Source organism: Oncorhynchus keta, unplaced genomic scaffold (genome assembly GCF_023373465.1).
Source record: "Oncorhynchus keta strain PuntledgeMale-10-30-2019 unplaced genomic scaffold, Oket_V2 Un_contig_25157_pilon_pilon, whole genome shotgun sequence".
Classification (NCBI taxonomy): Eukaryota; Metazoa; Chordata; class Actinopteri; order Salmoniformes; family Salmonidae; genus Oncorhynchus; species Oncorhynchus keta.
In genome coordinates this window covers 1-20,492 of record NW_026284294.1, presented here as the reverse complement: position 1 = coordinate 20,492, position 20,492 = coordinate 1, and the positions used below count along the sequence as shown (strand labels likewise).

The window sequence follows — 20,492 nt, the reverse complement described above, 5'->3', positions numbered from 1 at the left end:
ATTGGATGTTCTATGTCCACGACAATGTTTAAAACCCTAGCAGGAGACCACTTTTGAGGTCTGGGAAAAATTGAAGACATATCGATTTTGGGGTGTAGTTACCCTTTACACGCAAGTGTGCGCCAGGAAGAGACGGTGTTGCTGTAGCGCTCCTGTGATTGCAGAGTTTGCTAAACAAATGGCCACTGGATTGATGCAAATAATGATGATATATATAATTCTGCCAAGCTGGCATAGGCTACTTTGCAGTTAATATTTCATTGAGAAGGTTTTTATGGGAAGCCTTTCCTTCTCTACCAGAAGAAGGTAATCATTAGCCTCATCGCAAACGGCTACACAAAGTGTAGCGCTCCGCACGCATGCGCACAGAAACTGGGCAGTCCTGTGCCGTTTCTGAAAGTTGGGTGGAAATACGAATCACTGATGCATTTTGTTGATGTCTAATGATTGACTTGGGCAAATGAATGCATTTTCTAACAAGTTGAAAGGATTTAGTTGATTTAGTTGACTTAGTTCAAAACATTTTTGAATATTGTTGAATTTCGGTTTAAAGTCTGGATTAGTCCATGAAGTTGTCATAAGTGTGAACATAGGATATGCCCCCCACCCCACAAGAGTGAAATATATGCGCTGGAAATGTAAGCGAGGTTTGAGCTTTGTCAGTGTGTCACAACGTGGACAGCTCTCTGTCTCCCGATGAATAAGCGGCACATTGACTTTATATAGTGTACCAAGAGAGTTCCCTTCGCTACGGCCATACCAGCCTGAATACGCCCGGATCTCGTCCGATCTCGAAGCTAAGCAGGGTCGGGCCTGGTTAGTACTTGGATGGGAGACCGCCTGGGAATACCAGGTGCTGTAAGCTTTTTGCTCAGTAGAGGGTATTCTTGTGTCAGCGTGGAGCCTGCCTTTTATTTATCGCCCCCAATAATGTTGTGTCTTTTTATTGGACTTACATGCAGTTTGTTAGTGCTGCCCCTGCCCTGATCAAATCCAATCATGGACAGTGCGTTTCCCCTCAAATGTAGGCACTACATTCAGCGTTTGTTTTTAGGCTCGGAGACTGTCAATGTCTGTCGTCCATTAGGGCCCTGTAAAATCCCTTCAATGTTTTGCCTGAACCCCCCCCCAAAAAAAAATAAACAATTATTCCCCCTCTTCTCCGTTTACATTTCCCGGTTGACCGTTTATCCCTGATTCTCCAGGTTTTCGCTCTCAAAAGTACACCTTTTAATCGAAATATAACACGATTGGATGTTCTATGTCCACGACAATGTTTAAAACCTAGCAGGAGACCACTTTTGAGGTCTGGGAAAAATTGAAGACATATCGATTTTGGGGTGTAGTTACCCTTTACACGCAAGTGTGCGCCAGGAAGAGACGGTGTTGCTGTAGCGCTCCTGTGATTGCAGAGTTTGCTAAACAAATGGCCACTGGATTGATGCAAATAATGATGATATATATAATTCTGCCAAGCTGGCATAGGCTACTTTGCAGTTAATATTTCATTGAGAAGGTTTTATGGGAAGCCTTTCCTTCTCTACCAGAAGAAGGTAATCATTAGCCTCATCGCAAACGGCTACACAAAGTGTAGCGCTCCGCACACATGCGCACAGAAACTGGGCAGTCCTGTGCCGTTTCTGAAAGTTGGGTGGAAATACGAATCACTGATGCATTTTGTTGATGTCTAATGATTGACTTGGGCAAATGAATGCATTTTCTAACAAGTTGAAAGGATTTAGTTGATTTAGTTGACTTAGTTCAAAACATTTTTGAATATTGTTGAATTTCGGTTTAAAGTCTGGATTAGTCCATGAAGTTGTCATAAGTGTGAACATAGGATATGCCCCCCACCCCAAAGAGTGAAATATATGCGCTGGAAATGTAAGCGAGGTTTGAGCTTTGTCAGTGTGTCACAACGTGGACAGCTCTCTGTCTCCCGATGAATAAGCGGCACATTGACTTTATATAGTGTACCAAGAGAGTTCCCTTCGCTTACGGCCATACCAGCCTGAATACGCCCGATCTCGTCCGATCTCGGAAGCTAAGCAGGGTCGGGCCTGGTTAGTACTTGGATGGGAGACCGCCTGGGAATACCAGGTGCTGTAAGCTTTTGCTCCAGTAGAGGGTATTCTTGTGTCATGCGTGGAGCAACTGCCTTTTATTTATCGCCCTAATAATGTTGTGTCTTTTATTGGACTTACATGCAGTTTGTTAGTGCTGCCCTGCCCTGATCAAATCCAATCATGGACAGTGCGTTTCCCTCAAAATGTAGGCACTACATTCAGCGTTTGTTTTTAGGCTCGGAGACTGTCAATGTCTGTCGTCCATTAGGGCCCTGTAAAATCCCTTCAATGTTTTGCCTGAACCCCCAAAAAAAAAAAAAAAATAAACAATTATTCCCCCTCTTCTCCGTTTACATTTCCCGGTTGACCGTTTATCCCTGATTCTCCAGGTTTTCGCTCTCAAAAGTACACCTTTTTAATCGAAATATAACACGATTGGATGTTCTATGTCCACGACAATGTTTAAAACCCTAGCAGGAGACCACTTTTGAGGTCTGGGAAAAATTGAAGACATATCGATTTTGGGGTGTAGTTACCCTTTACACGCAAGTGTGCGCCAGGAAGAGACGGTGTTGCTGTAGCGCTCCTGTGATTGCAGAGTTTGCTAAACAAATGGCCACTGGATTGATGCAAATAATGATGATATATATAATTCTGCCAAGCTGGCATAGGCTACTTTGCAGTTAATATTTCATTGAGAAGGTTTTTATGGGAAGCCTTTCCTTCTCTACCAGAAGAAGGTAATCATTAGCCTCATCGCAAACGGCTACACAAAGTGTAGCGCTCCGCACGCATGCGCACAGAAACTGGGCAGTCCTGTGCCGTTTCTGAAAGTTGGGTGGAAATACGAATCACTGATGCATTTTGTTGATGTCTAATGATTGACTTGGGCAAATGAATGCATTTTCTAACAAGTTGAAAGGATTTAGTTGATTTAGTTGACTTAGTTCAAAACATTTTTGAATATTGTTGAATTTCGGTTTAAAGTCTGGATTAGTCCATGAAGTTGTCATAAGTGTGAACATAGGATATGCCCCCCACCCCACAAGAGTGAAATATATGCGCTGGAAATGTAAGCGAGGTTTGAGCTTTGTCAGTGTGTCACAACGTGGACAGCTCTCTGTCTCCCGATGAATAAGCGGCACATTGACTTTATATAGTGTACCAAGAGAGTTCCCTTCGCTTACGGCCATACCAGCCTGAATACGCCCGATCTCGTCCGATCTCGGAAGCTAAGCAGGGTCGGGCCTGGTTAGTACTTGGATGGGAGACCGCCTGGGAATACCAGGTGCTGTAAGCTTTTGCTCCAGTAGAGGGTATTCTTGTGTCATGCGTGGAGCAACTGCCTTTTATTTATCGCCCTAATAATGTTGTGTCTTTTTATTGGACTTACATGCAGTTTGTTAGTGCTGCCCTGCCCTGATCAAATCCAATCATGGACAGTGCGTTTCCCTCAAAATGTAGGCACTACATTCAGCGTTTGTTTTTAGGCTCGGAGACTGTCAATGTCTGTCGTCCATTAGGGCCCTGTAAAATCCCTTCAATGTTTTGCCTGAACCCCCCAAAAAAAAAAAATAAACAATTATTCCCCCTCTTCTCCGTTTACATTTCCCGGTTGACCGTTTATCCCTGATTCTCCAGGTTTTCGCTCTCAAAAGTACACCTTTTTAATCGAAATATAACACGATTGGATGTTCTATGTCCACGACAATGTTTAAAACCCTAGCAGGAGACCACTTTTGAGGTCTGGGAAAAATTGAAGACATATCGATTTTGGGGTGTAGTTACCCTTTACACGCAAGTGTGCGCCAGGAAGAGACGGTGTTGCTGTAGCGCTCCTGTGATTGCAGAGTTTGCTAAACAAATGGCCACTGGATTGATGCAAATAATGATGATATATATAATTCTGCCAAGCTGGCATAGGCTACTTTGCAGTTAATATTTCATTGAGAAGGTTTTTATGGGAAGCCTTTCCTTCTCTACCAGAAGAAGGTAATCATTAGCCTCATCGCAAACGGCTACACAAAGTGTAGCGCTCCGCACGCATGCGCACAGAAACTGGGCAGTCCTGTGCCGTTTCTGAAAGTTGGGTGGAAATACGAATCACTGATGCATTTTGTTGATGTCTAATGATTGACTTGGGCAAATGAATGCATTTTCTAACAAGTTGAAAGGATTTAGTTGATTTAGTTGACTTAGTTCAAAACATTTTTGAATATTGTTGAATTTCGGTTTAAAGTCTGGATTAGTCCATGAAGTTGTCATAAGTGTGAACATAGGATATGCCCCCCACCCCACAAGAGTGAAATATATGCGCTGGAAATGTAAGCGAGGTTTGAGCTTTGTCAGTGTGTCACAACGTGGACAGCTCTCTGTCTCCCGATGAATAAGCGGCACATTGACTTTATATAGTGTACCAAGAGAGTTCCCTTCGCTTACGGCCATACCAGCCTGAATACGCCCGATCTCGTCCGATCTCGGAAGCTAAGCAGGGTCGGGCCTGGTTAGTACTTGGATGGGAGACCGCCTGGGAATACCAGGTGCTGTAAGCTTTTGCTCCAGTAGAGGGTATTCTTGTGTCATGCGTGGAGCAACTGCCTTTTATTTATCGCCCTAATAATGTTGTGTCTTTTTATTGGACTTACATGCAGTTTGTTAGTGCTGCCCTGCCCTGATCAAATCCAATCATGGACAGTGCGTTTCCCTCAAAATGTAGGCACTACATTCAGCGTTTGTTTTTAGGCTCGGAGACTGTCAATGTCTGTCGTCCATTAGGGCCCTGTAAAATCCCTTCAATGTTTTGCCTGAACCCCCAAAAAAAAAAATAAACAATTATTCCCCCTCTTCTCCGTTTACATTTCCCGGTTGACCGTTTATCCCTGATTCTCCAGGTTTTCGCTCTCAAAAGTACACCTTTTTAATCGAAATATAACACGATTGGATGTTCTATGTCCACGACAATGTTTAAAACCCTAGCAGGAGACCACTTTTGAGGTCTGGGAAAAATTGAAGACATATCGATTTTGGGGTGTAGTTACCCTTTACACGCAAGTGTGCGCCAGGAAGAGACGGTGTTGCTGTAGCGCTCCTGTGATTGCAGAGTTTGCTAAACAAATGGCCACTGGATTGATGCAAATAATGATGATATATATAATTCTGCCAAGCTGGCATAGGCTACTTTGCAGTTAATATTTCATTGAGAAGGTTTTTATGGGAAGCCTTTCCTTCTCTACCAGAAGAAGGTAATCATTAGCCTCATCGCAAACGGCTACACAAAGTGTAGCGCTCCGCACGCATGCGCACAGAAACTGGGCAGTCCTGTGCCGTTTCTGAAAGTTGGGTGGAAATACGAATCACTGATGCATTTTGTTGATGTCTAATGATTGACTTGGGCAAATGAATGCATTTTCTAACAAGTTGAAAGGATTTAGTTGATTTAGTTGACTTAGTTCAAAACATTTTTGAATATTGTTGAATTTCGGTTTAAAGTCTGGATTAGTCCATGAAGTTGTCATAAGTGTGAACATAGGATATGCCCCCCACCCCACAAGAGTGAAATATATGCGCTGGAAATGTAAGCGAGGTTTGAGCTTTGTCAGTGTGTCACAACGTGGACAGCTCTCTGTCTCCCGATGAATAAGCGGCACATTGACTTTATATAGTGTACCAAGAGAGTTCCCTTCGCTTACGGCCATACCAGCCTGAATACGCCCGATCTCGTCCGATCTCGGAAGCTAAGCAGGGTCGGGCCTGGTTAGTACTTGGATGGGAGACCGCCTGGGAATACCAGGTGCTGTAAGCTTTTTGCTCCAGTAGAGGGTATTCTTGTGTCATGCGTGGAGCCTTTTATTTATCGCCCTAATAATGTTGTGTCTTTTTATTGGACTTACATGCAGTTTGTTAGTGCTGCCCTGCCCTGATCAAATCCAATCATGGACAGTGCGTTTCCCTCGAAATGTAGGCACTACATTCAGCGTTTGTTTTTAGGCTCGGAGACTGTCAATGTCTGTCGTCCATTAGGGCCCTGTAAAATCCCTTCAATGTTTTGCCTGAACCCCCCCCAAAAAAAAAAAATAAACAATTATTCCCCCTCTTCTCCGTTTACATTTCCCGGTTGACCGTTTATCCCTGATTCTCCAGGTTTTCGCTCTCAAAAGTACACCTTTTTAATCGAAATATAACACGATTGGATGTTCTATGTCCACGACAATGTTTAAAACCCTAGCAGGAGACCACTTTTGAGGTCTGGGAAAAATTGAAGACATATCGATTTTGGGGTGTAGTTACCCTTTACACGCAAGTGTGCGCCAGGAAGAGACGGTGTTGCTGTAGCGCTCCTGTGATTGCAGAGTTTGCTAAACAAATGGCCACTGGATTGATGCAAATAATGATGATATATATAATTCTGCCAAGCTGGCATAGGCTACTTTGCAGTTAATATTTCATTGAGAAGGTTTTTATGGGAAGCCTTTCCTTCTCTACCAGAAGAAGGTAATCATTAGCCTCATCGCAAACGGCTACACAAAGTGTAGCGCTCCGCACGCATGCGCACAGAAACTGGGCAGTCCTGTGCCGTTTCTGAAAGTTGGGTGGAAATACGAATCACTGATGCATTTTGTTGATGTCTAATGATTGACTTGGGCAAATGAATGCATTTTCTAACAAGTTGAAAGGATTTAGTTGATTTAGTTGACTTAGTTCAAAACATTTTTGAATATTGTTGAATTTCGGTTTAAAGTCTGGATTAGTCCATGAAGTTGTCATAAGTGTGAACATAGGATATGCCCCCCCCACCCCACAAGAGTGAAATATATGCGCTGGAAATGTAAGCGAGGTTTGAGCTTTGTCAGTGTGTCACAACGTGGACAGCTCTCTGTCTCCCGATGAATAAGCGGCACATTGACTTTATATAGTGTACCAAGAGAGTTCCCTTCGCTTACGGCCATACCAGCCTGAATACGCCCGATCTCGTCCGATCTCGGAAGCTAAGCAGGGTCGGGCCTGGTTAGTACTTGGATGGGAGACCGCCTGGGAATACCAGGTGCTGTAAGCTTTTTGCTCCAGTAGAGGGTATTCTTGTGTCATGCGTGGAGCAACTGCCTTTTATTTATCGCCCTAATAATGTTGTGTCTTTTTATTGGACTTACATGCAGTTTGTTAGTGCTGCCCTGCCCTGATCAAATCCAATCATGGACAGTGCGTTTCCCTCAAAATGTAGGCACTACATTCAGCGTTTGTTTTTAGGCTCGGAGACTGTCAATGTCTGTCGTCCATTAGGGCCCTGTAAAATCCCTTCAATGTTTTGCCTGAACCCCCCAAAAAAAAAAAATAAACAATTATTCCCCCTCTTCTCCGTTTACATTTCCCGGTTGACCGTTTATCCCTGATTCTCCAGGTTTTCGCTCTCAAAAGTACACCTTTTTAATCGAAATATAACACGATTGGATGTTCTATGTCCACGACAATGTTTAAAACCCTAGCAGGAGACCACTTTTGAGGTCTGGGAAAAATTGAAGACATATCGATTTTGGGGTGTAGTTACCCTTTACACGCAAGTGTGCGCCAGGAAGAGACGGTGTTGCTGTAGCGCTCCTGTGATTGCAGAGTTTGCTAAACAAATGGCCACTGGATTGATGCAAATAATGATGATATATATAATTCTGCCAAGCTGGCATAGGCTACTTTGCAGTTAATATTTCATTGAGAAGGTTTTTATGGGAAGCCTTTCCTTCTCTACCAGAAGAAGGTAATCATTAGCCTCATCGCAAACGGCTACACAAAGTGTAGCGCTCCGCACGCATGCGCACAGAAACTGGGCAGTCCTGTGCCGTTTCTGAAAGTTGGGTGGAAATACGAATCACTGATGCATTTTGTTGATGTCTAATGATTGACTTGGGCAAATGAATGCATTTTCTAACAAGTTGAAAGGATTTAGTTGATTTAGTTGACTTAGTTCAAAACATTTTTGAATATTGTTGAATTTCGGTTTAAAGTCTGGATTAGTCCATGAAGTTGTCATAAGTGTGAACATAGGATATGCCCCCCACCCCACAAGAGTGAAATATATGCGCTGGAAATGTAAGCGAGGTTTGAGCTTTGTCAGTGTGTCACAACGTGGACAGCTCTCTGTCTCCCGATGAATAAGCGGCACATTGACTTTATATAGTGTACCAAGAGAGTTCCCTTCGCTTACGGCCATACCAGCCTGAATACGCCCGATCTCGTCCGATCTCGGAAGCTAAGCAGGGTCGGGCCTGGTTAGTACTTGGATGGGAGACCGCCTGGGAATACCAGGTGCTGTAAGCTTTTTGCTCCAGTAGAGGGTATTCTTGTGTCATGCGTGGAGCCTTTTATTTATCGCCCTAATAATGTTGTGTCTTTTTATTGGACTTACATGCAGTTTGTTAGTGCTGCCCTGCCCTGATCAAATCCAATCATGGACAGTGCGTTTCCCTCAAAATGTAGGCACTACATTCAGCGTTTGTTTTTAGGCTCGGAGACTGTCAATGTCTGTCGTCCATTAGGGCCCTGTAAAATCCCTTCAATGTTTTGCCTGAACCCCCCCAAAAAAAAAAATAAACAATTATTCCCCCTCTTCTCCGTTTACATTTCCCGGTTGACCGTTTATCCCTGATTCTCCAGGTTTTCGCTCTCAAAAGTACACCTTTTTAATCGAAATATAACACGATTGGATGTTCTATGTCCACGACAATGTTTAAAACCCTAGCAGGAGACCACTTTTGAGGTCTGGGAAAAATTGAAGACATATCGATTTTGGGGTGTAGTTACCCTTTACACGCAAGTGTGCGCCAGGAAGAGACGGTGTTGCTGTAGCGCTCCTGTGATTGCAGAGTTTGCTAAACAAATGGCCACTGGATTGATGCAAATAATGATGATATATATAATTCTGCCAAGCTGGCATAGGCTACTTTGCAGTTAATATTTCATTGAGAAGGTTTTTATGGGAAGCCTTTCCTTCTCTACCAGAAGAAGGTAATCATTAGCCTCATCGCAAACGGCTACACAAAGTGTAGCGCTCCGCACGCATGCGCACAGAAACTGGGCAGTCCTGTGCCGTTTCTGAAAGTTGGGTGGAAATACGAATCACTGATGCATTTTGTTGATGTCTAATGATTGACTTGGGCAAATGAATGCATTTTCTAACAAGTTGAAAGGATTTAGTTGATTTAGTTGACTTAGTTCAAAACATTTTTGAATATTGTTGAATTTCGGTTTAAAGTCTGGATTAGTCCATGAAGTTGTCATAAGTGTGAACATAGGATATGCCCCCCACCCCACAAGAGTGAAATATATGCGCTGGAAATGTAAGCGAGGTTTGAGCTTTGTCAGTGTGTCACAACGTGGACAGCTCTCTGTCTCCCGATGAATAAGCGGCACATTGACTTTATATAGTGTACCAAGAGAGTTCCCTTCGCTTACGGCCATACCAGCCTGAATACGCCCGATCTCGTCCGATCTCGGAAGCTAAGCAGGGTCGGGCCTGGTTAGTACTTGGATGGGAGACCGCCTGGGAATACCAGGTGCTGTAAGCTTTTGCTCCAGTAGAGGGTATTCTTGTGTCATGCGTGGAGCAACTGCCTTTTATTTATCGCCCTAATAATGTTGTGTCTTTTTATTGGACTTACATGCAGTTTGTTAGTGCTGCCCTGCCCTGATCAAATCCAATCATGGACAGTGCGTTTCCCTCAAAATGTAGGCACTACATTCAGCGTTTGTTTTTAGGCTCGGAGACTGTCAATGTCTGTCGTCCATTAGGGCCCTGTAAAATCCCTTCAATGTTTTGCCTGAACCCCCCAAAAAAAAAAATAAACAATTATTCCCCCTCTTCTCCGTTTACATTTCCCGGTTGACCGTTTATCCCTGATTCTCCAGGTTTTCGCTCTCAAAAGTACACCTTTTTAATCGAAATATAACACGATTGGATGTTCTATGTCCACGACAATGTTTAAAACCCTAGCAGGAGACCACTTTTGAGGTCTGGGAAAAATTGAAGACATATCGATTTTGGGGTGTAGTTACCCTTTACACGCAAGTGTGCGCCAGGAAGAGACGGTGTTGCTGTAGCGCTCCTGTGATTGCAGAGTTTGCTAAACAAATGGCCACTGGATTGATGCAAATAATGATGATATATATAATTCTGCCAAGCTGGCATAGGCTACTTTGCAGTTAATATTTCATTGAGAAGGTTTTTATGGGAAGCCTTTCCTTCTCTACCAGAAGAAGGTAATCATTAGCCTCATCGCAAACGGCTACACAAAGTGTAGCGCTCCGCACGCATGCGCACAGAAACTGGGCAGTCCTGTGCCGTTTCTGAAAGTTGGGTGGAAATACGAATCACTGATGCATTTTGTTGATGTCTAATGATTGACTTGGGCAAATGAATGCATTTTCTAACAAGTTGAAAGGATTTAGTTGATTTAGTTGACTTAGTTCAAAACATTTTTGAATATTGTTGAATTTCGGTTTAAAGTCTGGATTAGTCCATGAAGTTGTCATAAGTGTGAACATAGGATATGCCCCCCACCCCACAAGAGTGAAATATATGCGCTGGAAATGTAAGCGAGGTTTGAGCTTTGTCAGTGTGTCACAACGTGGACAGCTCTCTGTCTCCCGATGAATAAGCGGCACATTGACTTTATATAGTGTACCAAGAGAGTTCCCTTCGCTTACGGCCATACCAGCCTGAATACGCCCGATCTCGTCCGATCTCGGAAGCTAAGCAGGGTCGGGCCTGGTTAGTACTTGGATGGGAGACCGCCTGGGAATACCAGGTGCTGTAAGCTTTTGCTCCAGTAGAGGGTATTCTTGTGTCATGCGTGGAGCAACTGCCTTTTATTTATCGCCCTAATAATGTTGTGTCTTTTTATTGGACTTACATGCAGTTTGTTAGTGCTGCCCTGCCCTGATCAAATCCAATCATGGACAGTGCGTTTCCCTCAAAATGTAGGCACTACATTCAGCGTTTGTTTTTAGGCTCGGAGACTGTCAATGTCTGTCGTCCATTAGGGCCCTGTAAAATCCCTTCAATGTTTTGCCTGAACCCCCCCAAAAAAAAAAATAAACAATTATTCCCCCTCTTCTCCGTTTACATTTCCCGGTTGACCGTTTATCCCTGATTCTCCAGGTTTTCGCTCTCAAAAGTACACCTTTTTAATCGAAATATAACACGATTGGATGTTCTATGTCCACGACAATGTTTAAAACCCTAGCAGGAGACCACTTTTGAGGTCTGGGAAAAATTGAAGACATATCGATTTTGGGGTGTAGTTACCCTTTACACGCAAGTGTGCGCCAGGAAGAGACGGTGTTGCTGTAGCGCTCCTGTGATTGCAGAGTTTGCTAAACAAATGGCCACTGGATTGATGCAAATAATGATGATATATATAATTCTGCCAAGCTGGCATAGGCTACTTTGCAGTTAATATTTCATTGAGAAGGTTTTTATGGGAAGCCTTTCCTTCTCTACCAGAAGAAGGTAATCATTAGCCTCATCGCAAACGGCTACACAAAGTGTAGCGCTCCGCACGCATGCGCACAGAAACTGGGCAGTCCTGTGCCGTTTCTGAAAGTTGGGTGGAAATACGAATCACTGATGCATTTTGTTGATGTCTAATGATTGACTTGGGCAAATGAATGCATTTTCTAACAAGTTGAAAGGATTTAGTTGATTTAGTTGACTTAGTTCAAAACATTTTTGAATATTGTTGAATTTCGGTTTAAAGTCTGGATTAGTCCATGAAGTTGTCATAAGTGTGAACATAGGATATGCCCCCCACCCCACCCCACAAAGAGTGAAATATATGCGCTGGAAATGTAAGCGAGGTTTGAGCTTTGTCAGTGTGTCACAACGTGGACAGCTCTCTGTCTCCCGATGAATAAGCGGCACATTGACTTTATATAGTGTACCAAGAGAGTTCCCTTCGCTTACGGCCATACCAGCCTGAATACGCCCGATCTCGTCCGATCTCGGAAGCTAAGCAGGGTCGGGCCTGGTTAGTACTTGGATGGGAGACCGCCTGGGAATACCAGGTGCTGTAAGCTTTTGCTCCAGTAGAGGGTATTCTTGTGTCATGCGTGGAGCAACTGCCTTTTATTTATCGCCCTAATAATGTTGTGTCTTTTTATTGGACTTACATGCAGTTTGTTAGTGCTGCCCTGCCCTGATCAAATCCAATCATGGACAGTGCGTTTCCCTCAAAATGTAGGCACTACATTCAGCGTTTGTTTTTAGGCTCGGAGACTGTCAATGTCTGTCGTCCATTAGGGCCCTGTAAAATCCCTTCAATGTTTTGCCTGAACCCCCCAAAAAAAAAATAAACAATTATTCCCCCTCTTCTCCGTTTACATTTCCCGGTTGACCGTTTATCCCTGATTCTCCAGGTTTTCGCTCTCAAAAGTACACCTTTTTAATCGAAATATAACACGATTGGATGTTCTATGTCCACGACAATGTTTAAAACCCTAGCAGGAGACCACTTTTGAGGTCTGGGAAAAATTGAAGACATATCGATTTTGGGGTGTAGTTACCCTTTACACGCAAGTGTGCGCCAGGAAGAGACGGTGTTGCTGTAGCGCTCCTGTGATTGCAGAGTTTGCTAAACAAATGGCCACTGGATTGATGCAAATAATGATGATATATATAATTCTGCCAAGCTGGCATAGGCTACTTTGCAGTTAATATTTCATTGAGAAGGTTTTTATGGGAAGCCTTTCCTTCTCTACCAGAAGAAGGTAATCATTAGCCTCATCGCAAACGGCTACACAAAGTGTAGCGCTCCGCACGCATGCGCACAGAAACTGGGCAGTCCTGTGCCGTTTCTGAAAGTTGGGTGGAAATACGAATCACTGATGCATTTTGTTGATGTCTAATGATTGACTTGGGCAAATGAATGCATTTTCTAACAAGTTGAAAGGATTTAGTTGATTTAGTTGACTTAGTTCAAAACATTTTTGAATATTGTTGAATTTCGGTTTAAAGTCTGGATTAGTCCATGAAGTTGTCATAAGTGTGAACATAGGATATGCCCCCCCCACCCCACAAGAGTGAAATATATGCGCTGGAAATGTAAGCGAGGTTTGAGCTTTGTCAGTGTGTCACAACGTGGACAGCTCTCTGTCTCCCGATGAATAAGCGGCACATTGACTTTATATAGTGTACCAAGAGAGTTCCCTTCGCTTACGGCCATACCAGCCTGAATACGCCCGATCTCGTCCGATCTCGGAAGCTAAGCAGGGTCGGGCCTGGTTAGTACTTGGATGGGAGACCGCCTGGGAAATAATGTTGTGTCTTTTTATTGGACTTACATGCAGTTTGTTAGTGCTGCCCTGCCCTGATCAAATCCAATCATGGACAGTGCGTTTCCCTCAAAATGTAGGCACTACATTCATCGTTGTGGTGATTTCATCATGTCCATTTGTTTATGTTTTCTCACTTTTGCAAAGTCACTGTGCATTTGCAATATGGTTCAATGGGCAGGTACCATCACAAATTTGTCATGCTATAAAAATCCTGCAGGAATGTGAACCATTGACTGGCCCGATAAACTCGGGATGGCTGGGCAGTGATTCTGGTTCATCTCAATGGCTCGTTAGGGTTGATTTCAGAATGTCACTTTTGGTGATGGTACCTCACTGTTTAAACATATTGCAAATGGACAAGAGTCACCAGCAAGTCACCGCCCATCAGTCAATTAGATATCATTCTGACACCAAACTGATACAAAATGACACTAAACCCACTTTTTCCAACCTGTTTAGTAGCCAACTATCACATACTTCAGAGCTGGCCCAAAATTCTCAACGCCTTTGGTTCAAACCATAAAAAAACATAAAACACGTAGTTACGTTCTAGCTGACGGGTCCATTTCTTATGTTACGTGTAGGCCTAGCTGAGGCGACCCCGAATCCCAAGTTTCGGCTCGATCGGTCATTTGGTGTCCGAGCAAAACCCTAATTGGTGCTGAAAATCCACTTTTTCCATGACTTGCTACGGGTCCTTGACTGAGCTATCGGACAGAAACGTTGGGGTCTGTCTATATGGGAAGAGACGGTCGCAATGCACCTAGTCTTGTGTCTCTGAGACATTTCTAAATGTTGCCATTTTCGTCATCCCAAAATGAATTGAAGTCATTGCAAATGTACGGCTGTTTCTCGGTCCGAGAACCGTCTAGAGCCACGTAACTCACCACGCACTATCGACCTGAGGTCTAGAACAGGATTCTAAAGTTTCGAACTCTAGGTCTGACGGTTCTTTAAAAGTTCCAACAAGGTTAACTAATGCAGGCAGTGTATGTCTCAACGCACCCCAATGGGTCCCTACTTCCAAGCTGTGTGTATGTGTGATTTAGTTTTCCTTTGAAATTTATTTGGAAAATGACTGATTTACAGTTCATGGGGGTTGTCTAATCACATATGAAGTTTTGGAAAGATCTGACTTTTTTAACCCCTCGAAACAGCCCAAGAGACACCAATTATGGCACTTCCGGTTGGCACAGGAAGCTATAAGTCAACACATATCCTCACTGGGGTATGCTTTTACAGAATCCTGAGACGTAAGTCCTTACGTTAAGAATTGACTGATTTACACAGGGTTGAATGCACTACGTCTATCAAACTGCAGGCAGGGTATGGATAAACACTTTTAGGGTGATTTTGACCACTTCCGGTTGGTCCAGGAAGCTTAGAATCAACACAGGTAGACCTCATACTGGCCTGATGGACTGTTACCAAATACAGGTTCATACGGCATTCATAACCCATATAGACTTCAGGTTGAATTTAGGGGTGCAGGCAATGTATTCCTATGGGGAGAGAAGTCAATGCAAACTCTTTGAAGTAAACACCTTCTTTTAACTATTAAGGGTTAATGCCACACGGTCAAGGTTAGGCTTGCACAGATCGGAAGGACCTTAGGAACATACCTGAGGTCGAATTGTGCTTCTCACCCTAACGGTTCTCTCACTGTCACCCAAAAGCAAATGACGTTGTGGAGCAGGCTTCATTTTGGGCCTAATTTTCAATGGTCGCTGCGCAGACCGAGCGAGCTACGGTCAAGCGGGATATCTCGTTGAACTCTGCACGGCCTGGAGATTATGTTTATGCCATTGCCTGCTCTCTGTGTCTTTGAGAACCGCACTTTTTCACTCCATCCTTGCTGTGTGTGCGTGTGAGAGCTTTTCTTTGACATCTGTTGGGAGAAATGACTGATTTACAGATCATGAGGGTTACCTAGTCACACATATGAAGTTTTGAAAAGATCTGACCTTTTTAACCCTTGGAAACTGCCACTGTGACACCATTAAAGGCACTTCCGGTTGGCACCGGAAGCTATAAGTAAACCCATGTCTTGATTGACATAGAAACTTACAGAATCCTGAGTTTTAAGTCTTTAAGTTAAGAATTGACTGATCTACGATCTACACAGTGTTGAATGCAGTCATTTTCACCTTTGAAGGTTATGTACATCAAAACTCCTTTTGGGTCAATTTAACCACTTCCGGTTGCTCCAGGAAGCTTAGAATCGGCACAGGTAGACCTCATAGTGATCTGATGGACTGTCATAGAAGACAGGTTCATAAGGCATTCATAACCCACATAGGCTTCAGGTTGAATTTAGAGGTGCAGGCAATGTATTCCTATGGGGAGAGAAGTCAATGCAAACTGTTTGAAGTAAACACCTTCTTTTAAGTGTTAAGGGTTAATGCCACACGGTCAAGGTTAGGCTTGCACGGATCGGGAGGACCTCAGGAACGTACCTGAGGTCGAATTGTGCTTCTCACCCTAAAGGTTCTCTCACTGTCACCCAAAAGCAAATGACATTGAGGGCCAGCCTTCCTTTTGCGCCTTCTTTTTTCAAGGTCGCTGCACTCAGAGCGAGCTACGGTCAAGCGGGGCGTCTCGTTGAACTCTGCACAGTCTGGAGACTATGGTGATGCCATTTTTGTGTTGATTTCAGAATGCCATTTTGGTGATGGTCCCTCTCCGTTTAAACATATTGCTAATGTACAAAAGTCAACTAGCAAGTCAGTGTCCACCAGTCAATTAGATGTCATTCTGACACCAAACTGACACCAATTGACACCAAACCCACTTTTTCCAACTCATTTAGAAGCCAACTATCACATATGTCAGAGCAGGCCCATAATTCACAGCGCCATTAGTTTAAACATAATAAAAACGTAAAAAACACATAGTTACGTTCTAGCTGCGGGTCCAGGTCGGACATTATGTGAAGGCCTATGGAGGCTGTTACCAAATCCCGAGTTTCGGCTAGATAGGTCCTTCGGTGCCCGAGTAAAACCCTAATTGGTGCTGAAAATCCATTTTTTCAATGCCTTGCTATGGGGTCCTTGAATGAGCTATCGGACCGAAACGTTGGGATCCGTCTCTAGGGGCCGAGCCGGTTTCAAACCTAGTCTTGTGTCTCTGAGACTTTTCTAAATGTCGCCATTTTCGTAATGGTCAAAATGAATTGAAGTCATTGCAAATGTACGAGGCTATTTCTCGGTCCGAGAACCTTCTAGAGCCACCTAACTCACCACGCACTAGACCCGAGGTCTAGAACAGGTTTCTAAAGTTTCGAACTCTAGGTCTGACGGTTCTTTTTAGCTCGAACAAAGCCTATTGGAGGCACTGTCTGTCTCTACAAACCCCAATACGTCCATCCTTCCAAGTTGTGTGTCTGTGTGATTTAGTTTTCCTTTGAAATTTTATGGGAAAAATGACTGATTTACAGTTCATGGGGGTGCCTAATCACACATATGAAGTTTTGGCCCCTGAGACACAGATGTGACTTTTCAGAATAACCCGTTCAAAACAGACAGTGCACTATGACAAACTGCAGGCAGGTAATGGAAAAACACTTTAGGCACTTCCGGTTGGCCAGGAAGCTTAGAATCAACACAGTAGACAACACATGTCTGTTACCAAAGACAGGTTCATACGGCATTCATAAACACTGAATTTACAGAATTCCTGAGTTTTAAGTAAACACCTTATTTTAACTATTAAGAATTGACTGATTGCACGGATACAGAACGCACAGGTGTTGAATGCACCCAAAAGCAAATGACGTTGTCAGGCTTTTCACCTGGTCAGAAGGTTATGGTCACATCAAAACTCGGCTTTATGGGTTGCCTGCTCTCTATGTTTAACCACCTTCTGTGTGTGCGGTTGACATCCAGGAAGCTTAGAATCGACACAGGTAGACCCTTCATAGTGGTCTGATGGACTGTCATAGAAGACAGGTTCATAAGGCATTCATAACCCAGTTTTATAGGCTTCAGGTTGAATTTAGAGGTGCAGGCAATGTATTCCGGTTGGGGAGAGAAGTCAATGCAAACTCATAGAAGACAGGTTCATAAGGCATTCAAACTTTTTTATCTGTTAAGGGTTAATGCCACAGGGTCAAGGTTAGGCTTTCACGGATCGGGAGGACCTTAGGAACGTACCTGAGGTCGAATTGTGCTTCTCACCCTAACGGTTCTCTCACTGTCACCCAAAAGCAAATGACATTGAGGGCCAGGCTTCATTTTGGTTCTGCTTTTTTTCAAGGTCACTGCACTCAGAGCGAGCTACGGTCAAGCGGGGCGTCTCGTTGAACTCGGCACAGTCTGGAGACTATGGTGATGCCATTTTTTGTGTTGATTTCAGAATGCCATTTTGGTGATGGTCCCTCTCCGTTTAAACTTATTGCTAATGTACAAAAGTCAACTAGCAAGTCAGTGTCCATCAGTCAATTAGATGTCATTCTGACACCAAACTGATACCAATTGACACCAAACACACTTTTTAGGCTTTGTGTGTCTTTAAGCACCGCACTTTGTCACTCCATCCTTGCTGCGTGTGTGTTTCTGTGTGTGTGTGTGTGAGAGAGAGCTTTTCTTTGACATCTGTTGGGAGAAATGACTGACTTACAGTTTATGGGGGTTGCCGAATCACACATATGAAGTTTTGAAAAGATCTGACCTTTTTAACCCTTGGAAACTGCCACTGTGACACCATTTAAGGCACTTCCGGTTGGCACAGGAAGCTATAAATAAACTCATATCATGATTGGGGTAAACCTTTACAGAATCCTGAGTTTTAAGTCTTTACGTTAAGAACTGAGTTATTTACGGAGGGTTTAGTGAGTGTGTGTTATTTCAGAAAATCATAGAAAATCACAGAAATCTCGCAGAGCTCCGCAGCACACTTTAAAAAGATTCGTAAGAACACCCTGCAACTGGATCTGTAACCGTTGAAAAAAAAACACCTATCCGTGAACATCACCAAGGTGTCGTTGTACGATTTCTCATAAATGACGATAGATAAATGGCTGGTTCTTTTTTATTGACACCGAGGCTCCTTGACTTTGACGTGAAGTGGAAAAATAATTTCTCTATTTTCATTTTGGACCTTTAATCCCAGATAAATGGCCATAACTCAAAAACCGTTGAGGCCTAGACGCCATCTTGTTCGGGGCCAACTGCCCATTATGCCGCCCCTACGCTCACCGAGTTTCGGCTTCTAAATATTTTCAGTTTTCGAGATAAGGCCCCATCGTGAATCGTGATGTTTTGTCCAATAGCAATATGATTGCTTATGCCCTCTTGTGGGAATTTCTGGGACAGCGGAAAAATGACCAAAATCTTATTATTTTTGTAAAACGGAAACCGAATGTCCGACAAAGTTCATTTGATGACTTCCTGGTAGGTCCGGCCCTGCCGCTCGGCCCGACGCCGTCCGCGAATTTTACAAACGATTTCGGACGTCTAGTAAGGGACCGTACATTTGCAATATGGACTTTCTCACTAACTATACAGGTACTGCCGAAATCTTCCCTTATGTATGTTAGGTCTGCCCTGCCCTGATCAAATCCAATCATGGACAGTGCGTTTCCCTCGAAATGTAGGCACTACATTCAGCATTTGTTTTTAGGCTCGGAGAATGTCAATGTCTGTCGTCCATTAGGGCCCTGTAAAATCCCTTCAATGTTTTGCCTGAACCCCCCCCTTTGCAGAACAAATGGCCACTGGATTTGATGCAAATAATGATGATATAATTCTGCCAGGCTACTTTGCAGTTAACATTTCATTGAGACGTTTTTTGTGGGAAGCCTTTCTGTAGAAAAGCCTGATCTCGCTGCTTTCTCTTCCTTAACTCCATCTCATCCAGAAGTTCTGTGCGTCCATGAATCCACGTAAGTCCACCGACTCTGTTACCTTTCTGAATTATCTGTGGCGATCGGGAGAGTGGGCCATTCCGTTACTGTTAATAGTTATTACCGCGGAGCGCGGCTTGGAGCGCAGCTTCAAACATATTGTGTAATGTGAATTGTCAATGATCACGGCCCTACAGATCCTCATAGGCCAATTATGCAATCGATATGGTTCATGTGTATTGAAATTAATTATATGTACACATGAAGACAATTGAACGCGTGAAATGAGAAACGTCATTGTTTGCTAACTGATTGACTTTGATCATGGGGATTATAGATTGTATAATCACTGTTTGTATTATTTCATGATTTATGATAAATAGTTATGAGCCTAAATGACTCGCGGATGATTACTATTGACTTCTTAATGAACTGGACTGTTGCATTCCCTAACTTATGTTAATAATGACTGATATGATTTGATCTTTGATTATGAATTTGATTGGATACATGTTATTTGTTTCCTTTGTGATGCAGCACAGACTACTCAGTAAATATACCACTTTATGGTTAAAGGAATTCCTGCCTCAGTCTCATCCATTCCCCTGTTCACCTTCACTGTCAGTCATCCTACCTGTCCAGCTACCCACACAGATTCCAATAATCTTTCAATGGTCCTTCGAGCGAGATGATGACTGAACCAAAGACAGGTGAAAAGGAAATGGAGGCGGGGAGGGAAGAATTGTCTCCACTGGAAGGAAGAAGAGAGGAGGAGAGAGCAGCTGAGGGAAAGGTCTTGGAACAAAGGAAATATCCAGGAGCTAAGCCTAAAGCAACAAAGGCTTCATCCTCAACTACCAGCAGCACCAGAAGAACCAGGCAAGCACCTGGTTATCTTAAGGATTATGTGGTCGAGTTTCCGACATCAAAGGGCAAGCCCACCAGAGCTCAAAGTGTTGATGGATCAACTATACGTTTCAGCCATCAACCATCCCCTCTGAGCCAAGGACCGGAAACTGCTTTGGAGCAGGAAAGTGGTCTACGTGAAGAACCTATGGAGGAGGTAACTCCCACTGCACAGGTCGACCAGCTTCCAGAGGCAGGCTCCGCTCACCCCTTAACTAATGGGAAATCGTCAAAGCACTCTAGACGGAGGGGAGTTCGACCAGTGGATACCCCTTTGAAGTGGCCATGGCAGCCGCCATTCACTAGCCCTCAGCGATTCACAGACCGCTGTTCTACAAGAGAGGATGAAACTATTAGCT

General features: G+C 43.6%; 9 non-coding genes and 2 pseudogenes across 9 annotated transcripts; all 11 read left to right on the top strand.

The window, feature by feature from the left end:
• Positions 1–747: 747 nt before the first annotated feature.
• LOC127922298 (uncharacterized) lies at positions 748–865 on the top strand (annotated as a pseudogene).
• Positions 866–1,993: 1,128 nt separating this feature from the next.
• On the top strand, positions 1,994–2,112 carry LOC127922297 (5S ribosomal RNA). Its single transcript, XR_008110829.1, has one exon. It is a non-coding gene; the product is annotated as a 5S ribosomal RNA (ribosomal RNA).
• A 1,135-nt stretch (positions 2,113–3,247) lies between these two features.
• LOC127922296 (5S ribosomal RNA) lies at positions 3,248–3,366 on the top strand. The gene has a single exon (XR_008110828.1). It is a non-coding gene; the product is annotated as a 5S ribosomal RNA (ribosomal RNA).
• A 1,133-nt stretch (positions 3,367–4,499) lies between these two features.
• LOC127922295 (5S ribosomal RNA) lies at positions 4,500–4,618 on the top strand. The gene has a single exon (XR_008110827.1). It is a non-coding gene; the product is annotated as a 5S ribosomal RNA (ribosomal RNA).
• Positions 4,619–5,749: 1,131 nt separating this feature from the next.
• On the top strand, positions 5,750–5,868 carry LOC127922294 (5S ribosomal RNA). Its single transcript, XR_008110826.1, has one exon. It is a non-coding gene; the product is annotated as a 5S ribosomal RNA (ribosomal RNA).
• A 1,132-nt stretch (positions 5,869–7,000) lies between these two features.
• LOC127922303 (5S ribosomal RNA) lies at positions 7,001–7,119 on the top strand. Its single transcript, XR_008110835.1, has one exon. It is a non-coding gene; the product is annotated as a 5S ribosomal RNA (ribosomal RNA).
• A 1,134-nt stretch (positions 7,120–8,253) lies between these two features.
• Positions 8,254–8,372, top strand: LOC127922302 (5S ribosomal RNA). Its single transcript, XR_008110833.1, has one exon. It is a non-coding gene; the product is annotated as a 5S ribosomal RNA (ribosomal RNA).
• Positions 8,373–9,500: 1,128 nt separating this feature from the next.
• On the top strand, positions 9,501–9,619 carry LOC127922301 (5S ribosomal RNA). The gene has a single exon (XR_008110832.1). It is a non-coding gene; the product is annotated as a 5S ribosomal RNA (ribosomal RNA).
• A 1,132-nt stretch (positions 9,620–10,751) lies between these two features.
• LOC127922300 (5S ribosomal RNA) lies at positions 10,752–10,870 on the top strand. Its single transcript, XR_008110831.1, has one exon. It is a non-coding gene; the product is annotated as a 5S ribosomal RNA (ribosomal RNA).
• Positions 10,871–12,009: 1,139 nt separating this feature from the next.
• Positions 12,010–12,128, top strand: LOC127922293 (5S ribosomal RNA). The gene has a single exon (XR_008110825.1). It is a non-coding gene; the product is annotated as a 5S ribosomal RNA (ribosomal RNA).
• A 1,133-nt stretch (positions 12,129–13,261) lies between these two features.
• LOC127922299 (uncharacterized) lies at positions 13,262–13,379 on the top strand (annotated as a pseudogene).
• The last annotated feature ends 7,113 nt before the right edge of the window (positions 13,380–20,492 follow it).